The following is a 6,040-nucleotide window of genomic DNA, read 5'->3' as shown; positions in this document are numbered from 1 at the left end:
GCCTGTGAACCAAAGGGTCTGTATTGTTTATGTCAAAGAAAGTTAAGCTTGAAGTCACATGACTTCCCCACGGCTTCCCAGTGCCACAGCCGACTCCAAGGATGGTGATCTTTCTACTGACCAAGCTCTTACAAATCCCATTTGAACGAGCTTCCAGTAAACCTGGAAATTTTGTATTAACCAAGTCACTTCCTGCTGGAATGGTATTCCTTGTCTTTGCAAGGAGAGGCCTGTCATGGTCGACCAGTTGGCCCCAAATGCTACCTAGTCATTCTGGGACAAAACAATGGTGATGGTTTGTAACAAAGTAGATTTAAGAAGAATGCAAATGATGCACAACTCAAGGTCTCAAAAAAAAGCCCCCACTAATATCCATTGTTTCTGTGGATTCATAATATTCTGAACCAGTTTTCCAGTAAACTTCTGTTCTAACATACCACTACATTTCACTTACAAAGTTTCCAAAGCATTTTAAACTAATCCCAAAGCAACCTTATTTTTAAAGTTGTAATATGGTGAGTTCACAAAATGCCAAAAACTCATCAAGTTTATACTTGAATGAGTATAAGTTGTGTTGCAAGGGCCTTGGATCCTGAGACTGCATTATGAGAACTATTTTTCTGTTTATTTTCACCAGCCAAAAACAGGCTTATTCAGGAATAGCAGAGAATTGTCATTTGGGCCAAGCACACCATAGTAAAACCTGTAGGCGAGCCCACTCAACGGCAGAGAGGAAGTTTACTCCGTGGAGGAAAGGATGAGGTTGGGTGGGTGCTCTGGAGGAAAGACTTGTGGTGGAAAGTGAAAGCTCAGGGCAGCGATGGCTTCTCATTGGCTGAGTTGCAACAGTTCCTATTGGTGGGCTTGTTGCTGGGTGAGAAGTCTTCCACTCTTTCGACTTAGTGTTTTGGGTACCTTTGGATATTTCCCAGAAGTGGGGTGGCTGGATCAAAAGACAGATCCATTTTTACATTTCTGAGGTATCTCCATACTGCTTTCCACAGTGGCTGCACCAATCTGCACCCCGTCAACAGTGCAAAAGCATCCCTCTCTTTCCACACCCTCACTAGACTTCTTGTCTGTTGATTTATTAATGATGGCCATTCTGACAGGTGTGAGGTGGTATCTCATTGTGGCTTTAATTTGCATGTCTCTGATGACTAGTGATGCTGAACATCTTTTCATATGTCTGTGGGCCATCTGTGTGTTCTCTTCCCAGAAGTGTCTATTCAGGTCCTTTGTCCATTTTTAAATTGAATTGCTTGTTTTTTTTTGGTGTTGAATTTTGTAAGTTCTTTATAAATTGTGGATAGTAACCCCTTATCAGATTTATTGGTGAATATGTTTTCCTATTCTGTGGGTTGCCTTTTTAATCTTGTTGATGTTTTCCTTTACTGTTCAAAAACTTTTCAGTTTGAAGTAGTCCCATTTGTTTATTTTTTCTTTTGTTTCCCTTGTCTGGGGAGATATATCTGATAAAATATTGCCACCAGGTATGTCCGAGATTTTGCTGCCTATATTTTCTTTTAGGATTTTTATGGTTTGGGGTCTAACATTTAAGTCTAATTCTAAAGAACAAAAGCACCCCTATGTTCACTGCAGTATTAACTACAATTGCCAAGATACAGAAGCAGCCCAAATGTCCATCAGTAGAGGAGTAGTTAAAACAACTATGGGACATTTACACAATGGAATACTATTCAGCTACTAAAAAAAAAAAAAAAGACAATTTTACCTGGAGAATATTATACGAAGTGAAATAAGCCAGTCAGAGAAAGACAAATACCATATGGTTTCACTTGTATGTGGAACCTAGTGAACACAATGAACTAACAAGCAAAATAGAGACAGACTGACAGCTGGGACTGGGGGGTGGGGACAGGTTGGGGGTGGGGCAGGTTGGGGGTGGGGGCAGGTTAGGGGTGCAGGGACTGAGCAAAAAGGAAAAAGAACTCATGGGCATGGACAACATTGTGGTGATTGCAGGGGGCAGAGGGGGACTAAATGGTAATGGAAAAATGCAATAAAAAAAGTAAAACTGAAAAAGGTATATTCAAAAAAAAAAGAGAAAAAGAAAAGAAAAAGTCTTCCGTCTTCCTGCTTATATAAGTCATCTGGAACAGAGTTTGTGTATGGTGTGCAGTAGGGGTCAGAATTCATTTTTCCCCCTACAGTTATCTGGGTGACCCTGACATAGCCCCTTAGGCACATGCTTAATGGTCGGGCTTTTGTTGGCTAGATGTCAGGCCGTTGTCAACGATGATCGTTCCGTAGTTCAGTTGTAATTTGAATGTGGTCTCGGGAGGAGGCAAGCACGCACCCTGCCATGTTCATAGGGGCCCCCATGAACCCTTTTTAGATATTCTAATTCTCCCACAAGGTGTTGTGGCCGCTCTGTGGTTCTTTGCTGAGGGGGAGCTGGTGGGCGGACGACTGCCACACTGTGGTCTGAGTCGCTCAGACAACGAATGATCACAGACGCAGTGGCCTAACGCCAGGCAGACTTATTACTGCACAGTCTGGCAACCGGAAGTCCCAACCGGAAGTCCCAGACGGGTCTCCCCGCGCTGGAACCAAGGCGCTGGCAGCACCGCGTTGCTCTCCGGAGGCTCTAGGGGAGAACCAGCTTCCCGGCTTTCCCAGCTCCTCGCAGCTGCCGGCATCTCCTGGCTCCCCACTCCCTTCCACCTTCAAGCAAGCTATGGCTGGCCAAGCCTTCTCACCCGGCGTCTCTCCGACACTCACTGGCTCTTCTGTCTCCTTCCACATTTAAAGGACACTCACGATGACGTGAAGCCCACTCAGATAATTCAGGACCACCTCCTTATTTTAAGCTCAGCTAATTAGCAACTTTAATTCTGTCTGCAATCTTTTTACAAATATTTTATTTATTTATTTTTAGAGAGGGAAGGGAGGGAGAAAGAGAAAGAGAGAGAGAAAGAAACATCAATGTGTGGTTGCTGGGGGCCGTGGCCTGCAACCCAGGCATGTACCCTGGCTGGGAATCGAACCTGCGACGCTTTGGTTCGCAACCCGTGCTCAATCCACTGAGCTACGCCAGCCAGGATAAAAAATTATTTTTAAAATTTGTTGTTACCGACAAAAGTAAAAAAAGAAGACAATGGAAGATATGTTTTCGCCTGAGAAGTGAGGACTGTAAACAATAAAGTCTGTGGAGACGCTGATAACGCTCCAAGCGGAAACCCCCAGCTGCCGTAACCCATAGTGTTCTCGCGAAAGTGTTGGTGTAAAAGCCAGACCGGGCTCCCCGTCACGGAGCAGGGGGCCTCAGCCCCAGTCTCCCCCTGTCTCTCACTGAGAACGCCCATCAGGCTTTCTATGGGCCAAGACATACAGACCGAGGCATGCACCCCGACCTTACTGCGACCTCCACCCCAGGTGCTGGCAGGGTCACTGACACGGGGCTGGCCTAGGCGGCGATTCTCCCTCCGGAGAGACTGCTTGAACCTTGGGGGCCACACGTCCCTTTAACCCACCTCCCTTCCTGTTCGCTTGCTCCCTGCTGAGCGTGTTGAGAAAAACTGCACAAAGCTGCATCGACTGAGAGTGTGTGCGCGTGCACACCCGAGTGACCCGAGGTGGCTCTTGGCATGTCCTACTCTCGGACAGACCAGACCTGAGCGTTTTACTTTTAATGTCGAGGAAATGCTAAGAATGAATCACATTTTGCCTTCACGTCCCTCTACCACAAATAACCGGTGAATACAGGGGACTTCAAATGACCATTGTCTCTGTACTTTCCGTACCCCTTAGCTGTCTGAGAATACTTCTAAAAATTAAGGGGTCATCCCCTGTGGTGCACTCCGGCCAGCAGAGTCCACCTGTTGTGACTGAAGACGAGAATAAATGCACAGGCGACAGCTGTCCTGTGGAGAAAAAGGGGGACGGCACAGCCACTCTCTCAAGGGGAGAGCGAGCGCCCCAACCCTTGCCTAGACAGGCTTTTATTGTTTTTCTCAGGTCTGACATCAAAAAAGGATTTATTATCTATTACACAGACTAGTGTTGTTTACATTTTAGGTACAATCAAGGAAATGAAAATAATGTGCAGAGGGGAATGGTGGCGAGCTGATTAGCTCTGCCCTTGGGAGAATTCACACAGGCTTTGGGAATTACCTGGAAGATAGACAATTCACATTTGTTGTTTTAGACCAAGGTGAGGGAGTTTTAGCAAGAGCAAGCCCTAACAGCCAGTATGCATTTTCTAGGCCTGATTCCCACGGGAAAACTCGGTTTGAGGGTCTGGCTCCTGCTCACCACTTTGCTTCTGTAGGTTTTCCACACAGAGCTGAGTCACATTTGCAGGACTGAAACAGACTGGACCCCTAAAATCCCCTATAACCCCAGCCCCCGGAGATGACCACAGGCGGTCTCTTGGACACGTTCCCGGGCTTGGGTTTTCTGGTCACTGGCCAGCACCCTGGTCTGTCCCCACCTCCCCAGCTCAGCAGAGTCCCCTGGTGGGAGGGACCAGTCCTTTAGGAGCAGGAATTTGGGCGGCAGGGTAGACTCACCACAGAGACCCTGTGGTCTTACAGTGACCTCTCCCAGCCTTTTTCCCATTGGCCCAACGGGTCCGTCCAGTGGGGCCTGATCCCCGACCTTGTCCTGAGAAGTGACCTAGACCCTTGAGCCGCCCCCCCCCCCCCATCCAGATTGCAGCAGCTGGGTCCCCACCTGTCCGGGGCTCCATGGGTGGCCCGTTCACTGGGAACTCCAGCTCTTGGGGAGACGGTGGGAGACAGTTTGCTGGGTGGGCTGTAGCGGTGCTCCGGCCGTGGGTGCGGGGGCCGGAGGCAGTGAGATGGAGACACACTGTTCCCCAGGTTGTCCTGAGGGCCAGGAAGGAAGAAGGAGGGCGCCCCACCAGAGGAGCAGTTGCAGCCAGCAATGGACTGAATGCCCCAGGGCTCCCTAAATGCTACTTAATGCCCCTGGGGGCGCCGGCTGGGGTCGGTCGCCACGCCGCTGGCTCCTGGCCCCTTTCGCCCCTCGGGGCTGCCTCTCGGGTTCCTGACTCCCCACCGCCCAGGAGCAGCGCGGACCCGGCGCGGGGCCAGATCCTTCTGTGGCGCTCAGAAGACGCTTGGTAATAACCTTGGGGCGAACAAAGTGAAAACTGTGGTCTTGGACAAGACCTGGGTGTGAGGCAGTGAATCGAGGGGACATTCTCCTTTTTCTCGCACCAAAACGCCGTCCCCTGATCCTGCCAAGTTCTAGCAAGCTGGGGGCGGGGCCCTCCCGGCAGCTGTTGGTTAGCAGCGGGCATCGGCTTCCACAAATCAAAGCGCTCTCGAAAGAGAGGGGGCAGAGCCCATTTTATCCAGTTTCGGGGTGGGGATGGGCGAAAGTGGAGGACTCATCCTCTGCTCCCAGCTCCTCCCGAGCGAGCGAGCGAGAGATGGGGCGGCAGAGCCCGCAATTCCAGCCGCCAGCCAGGGGCTGGAGGCGATGGGGCGAGAGACGCGCGCGCGTGCGGGAGCCTGGGGTCGGGCCAGGGCTAGGGCGCGCGGGGCGGGGGCGGGGGCGGGGAGGGGGGGTTGCACCAGGAAATCCCTTCCCGGGTCGGGGGCGAGTACTCTCAGAAGGAAAACTAATCAGAAAACAAAGAAAGAACAAAGAAGGAAGCCGCCTCCATCGCGTGGGGCCCGGGTGACAACTCTCCTTTTCAATGCCTGAGGTGGGAGCTTTCTTCTTCCTGTAGGCCCCTTCTGGTACTTAACAGGTCCCTCGAAAATTAACCTCAAACTTCGATCTTGCACAAGTTGGCCGTGGGCCTCACAGACGGTTTCTGCTCGGGCCAGCCCACCTGAACCCGCGCGACCCAGCCTTTCCCGGACGGGGCTCACGCGCGCGCGCTGCTTTCGGAGACGCTCCAACTTGTTTCGCTGCTGCTGTCTCATTTCACGAATGTAGCACCCAGCGGACGCACATACAGATATCGGAGCCTTTAGGGTATCAAAGATGTTACTTTATTGGCCAAGTTTAACCTGCGCAGGGGCGAACTCTCAAAGTGTCA

Source organism: Phyllostomus discolor, chromosome 8 (assembly GCF_004126475.2).
Source record: "Phyllostomus discolor isolate MPI-MPIP mPhyDis1 chromosome 8, mPhyDis1.pri.v3, whole genome shotgun sequence".
In the NCBI taxonomy this organism is placed as follows: domain Eukaryota; kingdom Metazoa; phylum Chordata; class Mammalia; order Chiroptera; family Phyllostomidae; genus Phyllostomus; species Phyllostomus discolor.
This window is presented reverse-complemented; position numbering follows the sequence as displayed.